Source organism: Centropristis striata, chromosome 24, assembly GCF_030273125.1.
Source record: "Centropristis striata isolate RG_2023a ecotype Rhode Island chromosome 24, C.striata_1.0, whole genome shotgun sequence".
Lineage (NCBI taxonomy): Eukaryota > Metazoa > Chordata > Actinopteri > Perciformes > Serranidae > Centropristis > Centropristis striata.
The window spans coordinates 14209796-14214795 of record NC_081540.1 but is presented as its reverse complement, the minus strand read 5'-3'; the positions used below and the strand labels follow the sequence as shown (position 1 = coordinate 14214795).

The following is a 5000-nucleotide window of genomic DNA, read 5'->3' as shown; positions in this document are numbered from 1 at the left end:
CAGCTTTAAAAGCGCAGCTAATGCACTCAGTCATGGCTTACGGCCATACCACCCTGATCACGCCCGATCTCGTCTGATCTCGGAAGCTAAGCAGGGTAGGGCCTGGTCAGTACTTGGAAGGGAGATTGCCTGGGAATACCAGGTGCTGTAAGCTTTTTCACGTTTCCAAGACGACGACAGGAGCAGCCTCAGCAAGGACAGCTTTAAAAGCGCAGCTAATGCACTCAGTCATGGCTTACGGCCATACCACCCTGATCACGCCCGATCTCATCCGATCTCGGAAGCTAAGCAGGGTAGGGCCTGGTCAGTACTTGGATGGGAGACCGGCTGGGAATACCAGGTGCTGTAAGTTTTTTCACGTTTCCATGACGAGGACAGGAGCAGCCTTGGCAAGGACAGCTTTAAAAGCACAGCTAATGCACTCAGTCATGGCTTACGGCCATACCACCCTGATCACGCCCGATCTCGTCTGATCTCGGAAGCTAAGCAGGGTAGGGCCTGGTCAGTACTTGGATGGGAGACCGCCAGGGACTACCAGGTGCTGTAAGCTTTTTCACGTTTCCATGACGACGGCAGGAGCAGCCTCAGCAAGGACAGCTTTAAAAGCACAGCTAATGCACTCAGTCATGGCTTACGGCCATACCACCCTGATCACGCCCGATCTCGTCTGATCTCGGAAGCTAAGCAGGGTAGGGCCTGGTCAGTACTTGGATGGGAGACCGCCTGGGAATACCAGGTGCTGTAAGTTTTTTCACGTTTCCATGACGACGGCAGGAGCAGCTTCAGCAAGGACAGCTTTAAAAGCACAGCTAATGCACTCAGTCATGGCTTACGGCCATACCACCCTGATCACGCCCGATCTCGTCTGATCTCGGAAGCTAAGCAGGGTAGGGCCTGGTCAGTACTTGGATGGGAGACCGCCTGGGAATACCAGGTGCTGTAAGTTTTTTCACGTTTCCATGACGAGGACAGGAGCAGCCTTGGCAAGGACAGCTTTAAAAGCACAGCTAATGCACTCAGTCATGGCTTACGGCCATACCACCCTGATCACGCCCGATCTCGTCTGATCTCGGAAGCTAAGCAGGGTAGGGCCTGGTCAGTACTTGGATGGGAGACCGCCTGGGAATACCAGGTGCTTTAATTTTTTTCACGTTTCCATGACGACGGCAGGAGCAGCCTCAGCAAGGACAGCTTTAAAAGCGCAGCTAATGCACTCAGTCATGGCTTACGGCCATACCACCCTGATCACGCCCGATCTCGTCTGATCTCGGAAGTTAAGCAGGGTAGGGCCTGGTCAGTACTTGGATGGGAGACCGCCTGGGAATACCAGGTGCTGTAAGTTTTTTCACGTTTCCATGACGAGGACAGGAGCAGCCTTGGCAAGGACAGCTTTAAAAGCACAGCTAATGCACTCAGTCATGGCTTACGGCCATACCACCCTGATCACGCCCGATCTCGTCTGATCTCGGAAGCTAAGAAGGGTAGGGCCTGGTCAGTACTTGGATGGGAGACCGCCTGGGAATACCAGGTGCTGTAAGTTTTTTCACGTTTCCATGACGACGGCAGGAGCAGCCTCAGCAAGGACAGCTTTAAAAGCACAGCTAATGCACTCAGTCATGGCTTACGGCCATACCACCCTGATCACGCCCGATCTCGTCTGATCTCGGAAGCTAAGCAGGGTAGGGCCTGGTCAGTACTTGGATGGGAGACCGCCTGGGAATACCAGGTGCTTTAATTTTTTTCACGTTTCCATGACGACGGCAGGAGCAGCCTCAGCAAGGACAGCTTTAAAAGCGCAGCTAATGCACTCAGTCATGGCTTACGGCCATACCACCCTGATCACGCCCGATCTCGTCTGATCTCGGAAGCTAAGCAGGGTAGGGCCTGGTCAGTACTTGGATGGGAGACCGCCTGGGAATACCAGGTGCTGTAAGTTTTTTCACGTTTCCATGACGAGGACAGGAGCAGCCTTGGCAAGGACAGCTTTAAAAGCACAGCTAATGCACTCAGTCATGGCTTACGGCCATACCACCCTGATCACGCCCGATCTCGTCTGATCTCGGAAGCTAAGAAGGGTAGGGCCTGGTCAGTACTTGGATGGGAGACCGCCTGGGAATACCAGGTGCTGTAAGTTTTTTCACGTTTCCATGACGACGGCAGGAGCAGCCTCAGCAAGGACAGCTTTAAAAGCACAGCTAATGCACTCAGTCATGGCTTACGGCCATACCACCCTGATCACGCCCGATCTCGTCTGATCTCGGAAGCTAAGCAGGGTAGGGCCTGGTCAGTACTTGGATGGGAGACCGCCTGGGAATACCAGGTGCTGTAAGTTTTTTCACGTTTCCATGACGAGGACAGGAGCAGCCTTGGCAAGGACAGCTTTAAAAGCGCAGCTAATGCACTCAGTCATGGCTTACGGCCATACCACCCTGATCACGCCCGATCTCGTCTGATCTCGGAAGCTAAGCAGGGTAGGGCCTGGTCAGTACTTGGATGGGAGACCGCCTGGGAATACCAGGTGCTGTAAGTTTTTTCACGATTCCATGACGACGGCAGGAGCAGCCGCGGCAACGAAAGCTTTAAAGGCACAGCTAATGCACTCAGTCATGGCTTAAGGCCATACCACCCTGATCACGCCCGATCTCGTCTGATCTCGGAAGCTAAGCAGGGTAGGGCCTGGTCAGTACTTGGATGGGAGACCGCCTGGGAATACCAGGTGCTGTAAGGTTTTTCACGTTTCCATGATGACGCAAGGACAGCTTTAAAAGCGCAGCTAATGCACTCAGTCATGGCTTACGGCCATACCACCCTGATCACGCCCGATCTCGTCTGATCTAGGAAGCTAAGCAGGGTAGGGCCTGGTCAGTACTTGGATGGGAGACCGCCTGGGAATACCAGGTGCTGTAAGCTTTTTCACGTTTCCATGACGACGGCAGGAGCAGCCTCAACAAGGACAGCTTTAAAAGCGCAGCTAATGCACTCAGTCATGAATTACGGCCATACCACCCTGATCACGCCCGATCTCGTCTGATCTCGGAAGCTAAGCAGGGTAGGTCCTGGTCAGTACTTGAATGGGAGACTGCCTGGGAATACCAGGTGCTGTAAGCTTTTTCACGTTTCCATGACGACGGCAGGAGCAGCCTCAGCAAGGACAGCTTTAAAAGCACAGCTAATGCACTCAGTCATGGCTTACGGCCATACCACCCTGATCACGTCTGATCTCAGAAGCTAAGCAGGGTAGGGCCTGGTCAGTACTTAGATGGGAGACTGCCTGGGAATATCAGGTGCTGTAAGTTTTTTCACGTTTCCATGACGACGGCAGGAGCAGCCTCAGCAAGGACAGCTTTAAAAGCACAGCTAATGCACTCAGTCATGGCTTACGGCCATACCACCCTGATCACGCCCGATCTCGTCTGATCTCGGAAGCTAAGCAGGGTAGGGCCTGGTCAATACTTGGATGGGAGACCGCCTGGGAATACCAGGTGCTGTAAGTTTTTTCACGTTTCCATGACGACGGCAGGAGCAGCCTCAGCAAGGACAGCTTTAAAAGCGCAGCTAATGCACTCAGTCATGGCTTACGGCCATACCACCCTGATCACGCCCGATCTCATCCGATCTAGGAAGCTAAGCAGGATAGGGCCTGGTCAATACTTGGATGGGAGACCGCCTGGGAATACCAGGTGCTGTAAGTTTTTTCACGTTTCCATGACGACGGCAGGAGCAGCCTCAGCAAGGACAGCTTTAAAAGCGCAGCTAATGCACTCAGTCATGGCTTACGGCCATACCACCCTGATCACGCCCGATCTCGTCTGATCTCGGAAGCTAAGCAGGGTAGGGCCTGGTCAGTACTTGGATGGGAGACCGCCTGGGAATACCAGGTGCGGTAAGTTTTTTCACGTTTCCATGACGAGGACAGGAGCAGCCTTGGCAAGGACAGCTTTAAAAGCACAGCTAATGCACTCAGTCATGGCTTACGGCCATACCACCCTGATCACGCCCGATCTCGTCTGATCTCGGAAGCTAAGCAGGGTAGGGCCTGGTCAGTACTTGGATGGGAGACCGCCTGGGAATACCAGGTGCTGTAAGTTTTTTCACGTTTCCATGACGACGGCAGGAGCAGCCTCAGCAAGGACAGCTTTAAAAGCACAGCTAATGCACTCAGTCATGGCTTACGGCCATACCACCCTGATCACGCCCGATCTCGTCTGATCTCGGAAGCTAAGCAGGGTAGGGCCTGGTCAGTACTTGGATGGGAGACCGCCTGGGAATACCAGGTGCTGTAAGTTTTTTCAAGTTTCCATGACGACGGCAGGAGCAGCTTCAGCAAGGACAGCTTTAAAAGCACAGCTAATGCACTCAGTCATGGCTTACGGCCATACCACCCTGATCACGCCCGATCTCGTCTGATCTCGGAAGCTAAGCAGGGTAGGGCCTGGTCAGTACTTGGATGGGAGACCGCCTGGGAATACCAGGTGCTGTAAGGTTTTTCACGTTTCCATGATGACGCAAGGACAGCTTTAAAAGCGCAGCTAATGCACTCAGTCATGGCTTACGGCCATACCACCCTGATCACGCCCGATCTCGTCTGATCTAGGAAGCTAAGCAGGGTAGGGCCTGGTCAGTACTTGGATGGGAGACCGCCTGGGAATACCAGGTGCTGTAAGCTTTTTCACGTTTCCATGACGACGGCAGGAGCAGCCTCAACAAGGACAGCTTTAAAAGCGCAGCTAATGCACTCAGTCATGAATTACGGCCATACCACCCTGATCACGCCCGATCTCGTCTGATCTCGGAAGCTAAGCAGGGTAGGTCCTGGTCAGTACTTGAATGGGAGACTGCCTGGGAATACCAGGTGCTGTAAGCTTTTTCACGTTTCCATGACGACGGCAGGAGCAGCCTCAGCAAGGACAGCTTTAAAAGCACAGCTAATGCACTCAGTCATGGCTTACGGCCATACCACCCTGATCACGTCTGATCTCAGAAGCTAAGCAGGGTAGGGC

General features: G+C 53.4%; 24 non-coding genes and 2 pseudogenes across 24 annotated transcripts; all 26 read left to right on the top strand.

Annotated features, from left to right (window-relative positions):
• Positions 1 to 35: 35 nt before the first annotated feature.
• Positions 36 to 154, top strand: LOC131966290 (5S ribosomal RNA). Its single transcript, XR_009392982.1, has one exon. It is a non-coding gene; the product is annotated as a 5S ribosomal RNA (ribosomal RNA).
• Positions 155 to 233: 79 nt separating this feature from the next.
• LOC131964515 (5S ribosomal RNA) lies at positions 234 to 352 on the top strand. The gene has a single exon (XR_009391282.1). It is a non-coding gene; the product is annotated as a 5S ribosomal RNA (ribosomal RNA).
• A 79-nt stretch (positions 353 to 431) lies between these two features.
• On the top strand, positions 432 to 550 carry LOC131966096 (5S ribosomal RNA). Its single transcript, XR_009392792.1, has one exon. It is a non-coding gene; the product is annotated as a 5S ribosomal RNA (ribosomal RNA).
• A 79-nt stretch (positions 551 to 629) lies between these two features.
• LOC131963340 (5S ribosomal RNA) lies at positions 630 to 748 on the top strand. The gene has a single exon (XR_009390160.1). It is a non-coding gene; the product is annotated as a 5S ribosomal RNA (ribosomal RNA).
• Positions 749 to 827: 79 nt separating this feature from the next.
• LOC131963338 (5S ribosomal RNA) lies at positions 828 to 946 on the top strand. The gene has a single exon (XR_009390159.1). It is a non-coding gene; the product is annotated as a 5S ribosomal RNA (ribosomal RNA).
• A 79-nt stretch (positions 947 to 1025) lies between these two features.
• LOC131966380 (5S ribosomal RNA) lies at positions 1026 to 1144 on the top strand. Its single transcript, XR_009393068.1, has one exon. It is a non-coding gene; the product is annotated as a 5S ribosomal RNA (ribosomal RNA).
• A 79-nt stretch (positions 1145 to 1223) lies between these two features.
• Positions 1224 to 1342, top strand: LOC131966057 (5S ribosomal RNA). Its single transcript, XR_009392755.1, has one exon. It is a non-coding gene; the product is annotated as a 5S ribosomal RNA (ribosomal RNA).
• A 79-nt stretch (positions 1343 to 1421) lies between these two features.
• On the top strand, positions 1422 to 1540 carry LOC131965723 (5S ribosomal RNA). The gene has a single exon (XR_009392438.1). It is a non-coding gene; the product is annotated as a 5S ribosomal RNA (ribosomal RNA).
• A 79-nt stretch (positions 1541 to 1619) lies between these two features.
• On the top strand, positions 1620 to 1738 carry LOC131966379 (5S ribosomal RNA). The gene has a single exon (XR_009393067.1). It is a non-coding gene; the product is annotated as a 5S ribosomal RNA (ribosomal RNA).
• Positions 1739 to 1817: 79 nt separating this feature from the next.
• LOC131963337 (5S ribosomal RNA) lies at positions 1818 to 1936 on the top strand. Its single transcript, XR_009390158.1, has one exon. It is a non-coding gene; the product is annotated as a 5S ribosomal RNA (ribosomal RNA).
• Positions 1937 to 2015: 79 nt separating this feature from the next.
• LOC131965721 (5S ribosomal RNA) lies at positions 2016 to 2134 on the top strand. The gene has a single exon (XR_009392437.1). It is a non-coding gene; the product is annotated as a 5S ribosomal RNA (ribosomal RNA).
• A 79-nt stretch (positions 2135 to 2213) lies between these two features.
• LOC131963336 (5S ribosomal RNA) lies at positions 2214 to 2332 on the top strand. Its single transcript, XR_009390157.1, has one exon. It is a non-coding gene; the product is annotated as a 5S ribosomal RNA (ribosomal RNA).
• Positions 2333 to 2411: 79 nt separating this feature from the next.
• LOC131963335 (5S ribosomal RNA) lies at positions 2412 to 2530 on the top strand. Its single transcript, XR_009390156.1, has one exon. It is a non-coding gene; the product is annotated as a 5S ribosomal RNA (ribosomal RNA).
• A 79-nt stretch (positions 2531 to 2609) lies between these two features.
• Positions 2610 to 2728, top strand: LOC131966346 (5S ribosomal RNA). Its single transcript, XR_009393035.1, has one exon. It is a non-coding gene; the product is annotated as a 5S ribosomal RNA (ribosomal RNA).
• A 63-nt stretch (positions 2729 to 2791) lies between these two features.
• On the top strand, positions 2792 to 2910 carry LOC131965673 (5S ribosomal RNA). The gene has a single exon (XR_009392392.1). It is a non-coding gene; the product is annotated as a 5S ribosomal RNA (ribosomal RNA).
• Positions 2911 to 2989: 79 nt separating this feature from the next.
• Positions 2990 to 3108, top strand: LOC131966912 (5S ribosomal RNA). Its single transcript, XR_009393569.1, has one exon. It is a non-coding gene; the product is annotated as a 5S ribosomal RNA (ribosomal RNA).
• A 79-nt stretch (positions 3109 to 3187) lies between these two features.
• On the top strand, positions 3188 to 3296 carry LOC131967423 (5S ribosomal RNA; annotated as a pseudogene).
• A 79-nt stretch (positions 3297 to 3375) lies between these two features.
• Positions 3376 to 3494, top strand: LOC131965625 (5S ribosomal RNA). Its single transcript, XR_009392346.1, has one exon. It is a non-coding gene; the product is annotated as a 5S ribosomal RNA (ribosomal RNA).
• A 79-nt stretch (positions 3495 to 3573) lies between these two features.
• On the top strand, positions 3574 to 3692 carry LOC131966887 (5S ribosomal RNA). Its single transcript, XR_009393545.1, has one exon. It is a non-coding gene; the product is annotated as a 5S ribosomal RNA (ribosomal RNA).
• Positions 3693 to 3771: 79 nt separating this feature from the next.
• On the top strand, positions 3772 to 3890 carry LOC131965606 (5S ribosomal RNA). Its single transcript, XR_009392328.1, has one exon. It is a non-coding gene; the product is annotated as a 5S ribosomal RNA (ribosomal RNA).
• Positions 3891 to 3969: 79 nt separating this feature from the next.
• Positions 3970 to 4088, top strand: LOC131963333 (5S ribosomal RNA). The gene has a single exon (XR_009390154.1). It is a non-coding gene; the product is annotated as a 5S ribosomal RNA (ribosomal RNA).
• Positions 4089 to 4167: 79 nt separating this feature from the next.
• LOC131963332 (5S ribosomal RNA) lies at positions 4168 to 4286 on the top strand. Its single transcript, XR_009390153.1, has one exon. It is a non-coding gene; the product is annotated as a 5S ribosomal RNA (ribosomal RNA).
• Positions 4287 to 4365: 79 nt separating this feature from the next.
• On the top strand, positions 4366 to 4484 carry LOC131964845 (5S ribosomal RNA). The gene has a single exon (XR_009391599.1). It is a non-coding gene; the product is annotated as a 5S ribosomal RNA (ribosomal RNA).
• Positions 4485 to 4547: 63 nt separating this feature from the next.
• LOC131965672 (5S ribosomal RNA) lies at positions 4548 to 4666 on the top strand. Its single transcript, XR_009392391.1, has one exon. It is a non-coding gene; the product is annotated as a 5S ribosomal RNA (ribosomal RNA).
• Positions 4667 to 4745: 79 nt separating this feature from the next.
• LOC131966911 (5S ribosomal RNA) lies at positions 4746 to 4864 on the top strand. Its single transcript, XR_009393568.1, has one exon. It is a non-coding gene; the product is annotated as a 5S ribosomal RNA (ribosomal RNA).
• A 79-nt stretch (positions 4865 to 4943) lies between these two features.
• LOC131967421 (5S ribosomal RNA) overlaps positions 4944 to 5000 on the top strand; it is a 109-nt pseudogene continuing 52 nt past the window's right edge.